The sequence below is a fragment of the Marmota flaviventris genome, chromosome 6, assembly GCF_047511675.1.
Source record: "Marmota flaviventris isolate mMarFla1 chromosome 6, mMarFla1.hap1, whole genome shotgun sequence".
In the NCBI taxonomy this organism is placed as follows: Eukaryota; Metazoa; Chordata; class Mammalia; order Rodentia; family Sciuridae; genus Marmota; species Marmota flaviventris.
The window spans coordinates 85,801,181-85,808,826 of record NC_092503.1 but is presented as its reverse complement, the minus strand read 5'-3'; the positions used below and the strand labels follow the sequence as shown (position 1 = coordinate 85,808,826).

The window sequence follows — 7,646 nt, the reverse complement described above, 5'->3', positions numbered from 1 at the left end:
TGCCTTCAATTTTTCTCCATTCAGAATGATGCTAGCCTGAGGCTTAGCATAGATAGCTTTTACAATGTTGAGGTAAGTTCCTGTTATCCCTAGTTTTTCTAATGTTTTGAACATAAAGCGATGCTGTACTTTGTCGAATGCTTTTTCTGCGTCTATCAAGATGATCATATGGTTCTTATCTTTAAGTCTATTGATGTGGTGAATAACATTTATTGATTTCAGTATATTGAACCATCCTTGCATCCCAGGGATGAATCCTACTTGATCATGGTGCACAATTTTTTTGATGTGTTTTTGTATCCAATTCGCCAGAATTTTATTGAGGATTTTTGCATCTAGGTTCATTAGAGATATTGGTCTATAATTTTCTTTCTTTGAGGTGTCTTTGTCTGGTTTCAGAATCAGGGTGATGTTGGCCTCATAGAATGAATTTGGAAGAGCTCCCTCTTTTTCTATTTCCTGAAATAACTTGAAAAGTATTGGTATTAATTCTTCTTTAAAGGTTTTGTAAAACTCCACTCTATACCCATCCGGTCCTGGGCTTTTCTTGGTTGGTAGTCTTTTGATTGCTTCTTCTATTTCATCCATTGATATTGGTCTGTTCAAATTGTGTGTATCCTCCTGACTCAGTCTGGGCAAATCATATGACTTAAGAAATTTATCGATGTCTTCACTATCTTCTATTTTATTGGAATATAGGTTTTCAAAATAATTTCTAATTGTCTTCTGTATTTCTGTAGCATCTGTTGTGATATTGCCTTTTTCATCCCGTATGTTAGTAATTTGAGTTCTCTCTCTTCTTCTCTTCGTTAGCATGGCTAAGGGTCTGTCAATCTTATTTATTTTTTCGAAGAACCAACTTTTAGTTTTGTTAATTTTTTCAATAGTTTCTTTTGTTTCAATTTCGTTGATTTCCGCTCTGATTTTAATTATTTCTTGCCTTCTGCTACATTTGCTGTTGTTTTGCTCTTCCTTTTCTAGGGCTTTGAGATGAAGTGTGAGATCATTTATTTGTTGGTTTTTTCTTTTTTTGAGGAATGACCTCCAGGCAATGAATTTCCCTCTTAAAACTGCTTTCATTGTGTACCATAGATTACGATATGTTGTGTCTGTATTTTCATTTATCTCTAAGAATTTTTTGATTTCCTCCTTTATGTCTTCTGTAACCCATTGATCATTCAGTAACATATTGTTCATTTTCCATGTGATGTAGGATTTTTCCTTCCTTCTTTTATCATTGATTTCCAGTTTCATTCCATTATGATCAGATAAAATGCATGGTATTATCTCCACCCCTTTATATTTACTGAGGGTTGCCCTATGGCATAATATATGGTCTATTTTTGAGAAGGATCCATGTGCTTCTGAGAAAAAAGTATATCCACTTGATGATGGTTGATATATTCTATATATGTCAGTTAAGTCTAGGTTATTGATTGTGATATTGAGTTCTATAGTTTCTTTATTCAACTTTTGTTTGGAGGATCTGTCCAATGGTGAGAGAGGTGTGTTGAAGTCACCCATAATTATTGTGTTGTGGTCTATTTGATTCTTGAACTTGAGGAGAATTTGTTTTATGAACGTCGCAGCACCATTATTTGGGGCATAAATATTGATAATTGTTATGTCTTGTTGGTGAATGGTTCCTTTTAACAGGATATAATGTCCTTCCTTATCCCTTTTGATTAACTTAGTCTTGAAGTCGATTTTATTCGATATGAGGATGGCCACCCCTGCTTGCTTACGAGGACCGTGCGTGTGGTATATTTTTTTCCCAACCTTTCACCTTCAGCCTGTGTATGTCTTTTCTAATCAGATGTGTCTCCTGGAGGCAGCATATTGTTGGATTTGTTTTTTTAATCCATGTTACCAGCCTATGTCGGTTTATTGGAGAGTTTAAGCCATTAACGTTTAGAGTTACTATTGATATATGGTTTGTACTTCCAGCCATGTTTGATTATTTATCTTTTTTTTTTTTAATTTAGTTTGTTTCTCCATGATTAGCTTTCCCCCTGCCCTCTGTCTTTACTGAGGCACTTCCCACTGATGGTTTTGGTTATTGTTTTTCATTTCTTCCTCATGTAGTGTTTTGCTCAAGATGCTTTGCAAAGCTGGTTTTCTGGCTGCAAATTCTTTTAACTTTTGTTTATCATGAAAGATTTTTATTTCGTTGTAGTACCTGAAGCTTAATTTTGCTGGATACAGAATTCTTGTTTGGCATCCATTGTCTTTCGGTGTTTGAAATACATTGTTCCAGGATCTTCTCGCTTTCAGCGTCTGTGATGAAAAATCCGTTGTTAACCTTATTGGTTTACCCCTGAATGTAATCTGCCTCCTTTCTCTTGTAGCTTTTAATATTTTCTCTTTGTTCTGTATATTGGATATCTTCATAACAATGTGTCTTGGCGTTGGTCTACTGTGATTTTGTATGCTCGGTGTCCTGTATGCATCTACAATTTGTATATCCATTTCCTTTTTTATTTCTGGAAAGTTTTCTATAATTATTTCATTCAGCAGTTTACTCATTCCCTTGGTTTGAATCTCTGTACCTTCCTCTATCTCGATGACTCATAAGTTTGTTTTTTTTATGTTATCCCATATCTCTTGGATGTTTTTCTCGTGATTTTTTACCAGCCTTTCTGAGTTGGCTAGACTCTTTTCAAGATGATATATTTTGTCTTCATTATCTGACGTTCTGGCTTCTACTTGCTCCACTCTTTTAGTGATACTTTCATTTGAGTTTTTAATTTGGTTTATAGTTTCCTTCATTTCTAGAATTATTGTTTGATTTTTTTTATAATCTCTATCTCCTGATAAAGATGCTTAACTTCTTCTTTTATCTGTTTATGTAATTCAATTTCAATGTATTCTTTCACTGTTTGAATTTGCTGTCTCATATCCTCTTTAAGGTTCCATTCCATCTGTCTAAGGTATTCCTTGAGTTCTTTATATGACCATTTTTCTGATGACTCTAGGTCCTCCTGAATATTTAGGCTGTCCTGCATTGTTTGTACTCCTTTTCTTCCTTGCTTTTTCATGCTGCTCATGTTACTTCTTGTTCTGTTTGACTGCTGAGTTACTGTTTACTCCTATAAATTTATTTGATGCTTGGGAGGAAAGGTATTAGAAGGGAAGGGAAGAAGTCACTAAAGAGAATGAGAGTAAGCAGGTAGAATTCAAGGAAGGGGGAATAAGAAAATTGAAAAGAAATGAAAAGACAAAAGAAAAAAATGGAAAATAAAAAAAGAAAAAATAATTTAAAAAAATAAAAATTTAAATTTAAAAAAAATTTTAAAAAAAAGAAATTTTAAAAACAACAAAAAAAATGAAAATGAAAAAAAAACCCAAATTAAAAAAAAATTAATAAATGCAGTCTTAAGAGTTTGATTAACTTCTCTTCCAGGAGGTGGAGCTGTGCCCACCGGGCCAAGCTTCTCCTCTCAATACGCAGGAACCAATCACTGTGCAGCAGCTCCTCCTCCCAGACTGGGCGGGTCTCCAATCCTGAGTGCCTAGGGCTTTCTCTTGTGTCAAGTGACTTCCCCACTTTTCCTCAAGCCAGGCCCCGCTCACCGGTGACGCTCACCACAATACTGGCTACACACCAGGTTTGCTGCTCCCGGGAGCCCTGTTTTCATGAACGACTGGGCACACTCTCCCTGTTTGCCTCCCTCAGACCCTAAGTTTGTAGAGCCTGGGGCTGAGAACGCTCAGCGAAATTTGCTTGCCCTCCAGTAGCCACGCCCCCGGTAGCTGGTGCAAGAGACCTCAGTTGTCAGCACTGGTGGGAGCGGTAGCTGGGAGTTCCGCGCCGCGGTCCCGCACCACTCCTGATTCCCTCCGTCTGGCTATTGCGCTCACAGGAAAGCTGGGAGGGGCCCTTAAGTTTTCCCCGCTGTGTGGAGAGGGAAGGCTAGGGGGTTACACACCTGTCGCCGCTGGTTTCAATGAAGTTATCTCCTCCGCCGCATTCTGATGACATCAGTTCTCTGCCATGGTGGTATCCCATGCAAATGAAGACAGTTCGTTTCCCTTTGCCGGGTGACCAATGCAACGGGTGGGTCCTGACTGGCTCTCCCAAGCCCCGTTTCAATCCTGTGGCCACTGCCTATGAAGGATCGGTTGGCATTTACCTCCGTAGGTGCAGAAGGGCCGACCAGTTGTTTCAGCGGGATTGTTTAGTGCTGAGTCACAGCAGTTTGTCTGCGAGAAGCAGGCGAACTGGAGCTTGAATTCAGCCGATCCGGGCTCGGTGTTAACAAAGGGCTTTAATCATGCTTCTTCCTCAGTAAAAGAAGAAAAACTGGGCATGGTGGTGCTTGCCTATAATCCCAGCCATTGAGGAGGCTGACACAGGAGGATCTCGAGTTCAAAGCCAGCCTCAGATGTTAGTAGACCCTAAGCAACTTAGTGAGATCCTACCAGGAAGGCCTGGGAATGTGACCCAGTAGTAAGTGCCCCTGGGTTCAATCCCCAGTACCAAAAAAAAAAAAAAAAAAAGACTTTGATTCCCCTGGTCAAACTGGTCAGACTTCCTGCTCCATTCCTTTAAGCTTACCAAGTTATCTTTATCATCCAGGGTGTTCTGCAAGCTGGTTAACGAACCGTAGATTGCTCAGTGCTCCACCAGATGTCCACTAGAGCCAAGAAGTCTGAAAACCTTTATTTTTATCCAAACTTGTGAAACTACCATCCCTCCCCCCCCCCCCAAAGACTCCTCCTAAGCACTTTTCGTTTATATAACTGATAAATTTGCGGGCTTGGGTAATACGGGTTCGAGGCTATGCGCCGCCTTCTCCGTTGCTATATGTTCGATTCAACTTTCTGTCTGGCAAGCACCGGTGCTCAGTGGTGATTGGTGTTTGCTGCACCTCGGGCACGCGAATCTGATTTTGGTGATTGGTAACCCCAGAGGAAGGAGGTGGACTTGGCGGCAGCAGCACCGGCAGCCCACCAGGTGAATGAGCTGCGGCCCCCATCACCTCTCCGAGGCACGCCTGACCCCTCCCGTGGACCTTCGAGAGGGAGCCCAGGCAGATATAGCCGTGACCCCGCCAAAAGCATTCGGCTGCAGCGCAGGGAATCACCGGGACCCTTCTGGAGCACGTTCTGTGCTGCAGCATGGATGCAAGTGCAGACAGCCCCAGGCCTGCCGAGCCCACTACCCGCGCCACCTGAGCCCAACTGCCCCTGAGGAATCCGCGGAGAGAAGAATCTGCCTCGTCGACCCAAACCTGGACGCCCTTGGAAACTAGGTTGGCAGAGCTGCGTGGTCAAAGATCTCCTGGCTGCGTCTTGGATTCCAGCGGTTTCCTGGGCACCCAGCCGGACGACCTGCCCCTCGTCATGCTTTGTGCTCACTCCAAAATTGGTGAAAGATCCTAAGGTCTCTTGGGAGTCTGACCAGGAACATCGACTGGGACAGATGCCTTCAGCACTTCAAGGGGGTTGAGAGGGTTCATCCTCAGGGAGCACTAGATGCTCCACATCCCAATGAACAGCCTCTTACTCATCCGACAGTTGTCTGTGGAATACCATCTGCCACCTAGGCCAGGGGAAATGCGTATCCTTGGGTCACTGTTATTTCTTCCAATGGGTTTCATTTTATCCCTGTTGGTTAATGGCCTCAAACAAGAATCAGAAGAATTTTTTTTCAATAAGAGCATTAATGTAGACAGGAAATGCTCAAGTCAGTACCAGTGGTGAGGGGACACAGACAGCAACTAAAATGTCAACTTTGAGAACTTCTTCAGTATCCTTATCATCCTAAAATATATGGCATATCAGCTACTAAAGAAAAAAAAAACTAGGAGTCTTAAGCCAGAGCATGCTCAAGGAGGCAGATTGCCCACTTGGGCAGAGCTGTCTTTTCCCCATTGATGAAAAAAGGCCTATGGGCACCTAGGAACTGCTAGTAGCCTGAGACCTAAAGATATGAAGACTATGACGCAAGTATGTGCAGTGCCTGATAGGTTCTCCAGAACAGGAATAGGTAGCAGCAACTCTAGGAGCATTCCCTTGGCAAGCCCAGTCCAGGGTATACAGAGGCAGAAAGTAAGAAAGGGATCCCAGTCCCGGGATGGAAGCAAGTTACCACAGTGGAACAAGGACCAGCCAGGTATAGGACAGGAAAACCAACATTGACCGGGAAAAGGGCAAAAGCCTAGAATGGTTCTCTTCAAAGATGATGTGGCCTACTGACAAAGGAGGCCAGTGATATCTGGCCTTTGAGTGGGCAGGGTGGATTTTGAAATGAGCCTGCAAGCTCAACTAGACCAAGACTTGATTACTCTAGTTTCTGAGGCTCCTGGAGGCAGAATCACCAAAGAACTGATAGGGGAATGAAACCCTGTGAATCCAGGCAAAAGCTCATTCTATGGCAAGAGAACCCATTCTGCCCTTACTCTGGGTATGTGTAAGGCTGTAGTATATTTTACATTAAATGGCACAGAACAAATTTCTAAGACCCTTGGGTTAAGTAGGTGTTAAGGCTTGTCAAATAGCAAATTTCTAATTAAGTGCCTTTTTAGTTCTGCATAGGCCTCTGAGATATGGAAAGAAGATAAATTATCCCCAGGAACTCTAAAACAATTATAATGTTAAGGAAAATAAAAAGTACAAACTCTGTACCAAAGAAGGAATTGAATAGGTAGAAAAGAAGTAAAAGATCACTGTGAGCTAGGTCTGGGGGAGGTGGGAATGGAGAATAAGGATTGTCACTAGAGGAGTTTAAATAGGCATTTTTCCAGTATCTCAAATCTTTAGCATTCACAACCTAGTCTTAATAACTGGGCTGAGCTGGGTCTGGTGGCACACACCTATAATCCTAGTGACTTGGGAGGCTGAGCAGGAGGATCACAAGTTCGAAGTCAGTCTGGGCAACTTAGTAAGAGCCTGTCTCAAATATTTAAAAAATAAAATGAAAAGTGGGGGTGTAGCTCAGAGGTAAAGCTTTCCTGGATTCAATCCCTAATACTAAAAAATAAAAATAAAAAACTTTAAAGTACTCACTTCATTAGCACATATATTGAAATTGGAATGATACAGAGAAGATTAGCATGACTCCTGCACAAGGATGACATACAAATTCATGAAGCATTCCATATTTTAAAAAGGACACTACTCAGAAGGGGCCTGCTCAGATATAGAGCCTGCTCACACAGAGGTTGTTCAGAAGGGAACAGTTCAACTGGAGCTGCCTCCTTCCATAGGACCCTCCTCTTTATTATTATTATTATTATTATTATTTGTCAATGCACCTTTATTTTATTTATTTATATGCAGTGCTGAGAATCAAATCCAGTGCCTTGCACATGCTAGGCAGGCACTCTCTACCACTGAGCCACCGCCCCAGCTCCAGATCCTCCTCTTTATAACAAGCCAATTCCCAAAAAGACTCCTCCTCAAAAAGGTAACAGAAAGTAAAAGTTCAACATGCATAATGAAATGGCACAAGCCCTTACTGAAGTTGGCTCAGTGCCTATTAAAGGTGGCCAGCTTCTAAAGGAACATAGAAGCACACAGGAACTTTTGGCACCATCACCAATGCTGCCAAAGGAAAACTTAAGAGGAGGCAAAAGACCAAACATCATTCTCTGAAGATGAAGGAAACAAAGACCCTCTTCTACAAGTGGGAGCAGAAGAGG

General features: G+C 41.7%; 1 non-coding gene across 1 annotated transcript; it reads left to right on the top strand.

Moving 5' to 3' along the window:
- The first annotated feature begins 7,003 nt into the window (after nucleotides 1-7,003).
- Nucleotides 7,004-7,110, top strand: LOC114086982 (U6 spliceosomal RNA). The gene has a single exon (XR_003581717.1). It is a non-coding gene; the product is annotated as a U6 spliceosomal RNA (small nuclear RNA).
- The last annotated feature ends 536 nt before the right edge of the window (nucleotides 7,111-7,646 follow it).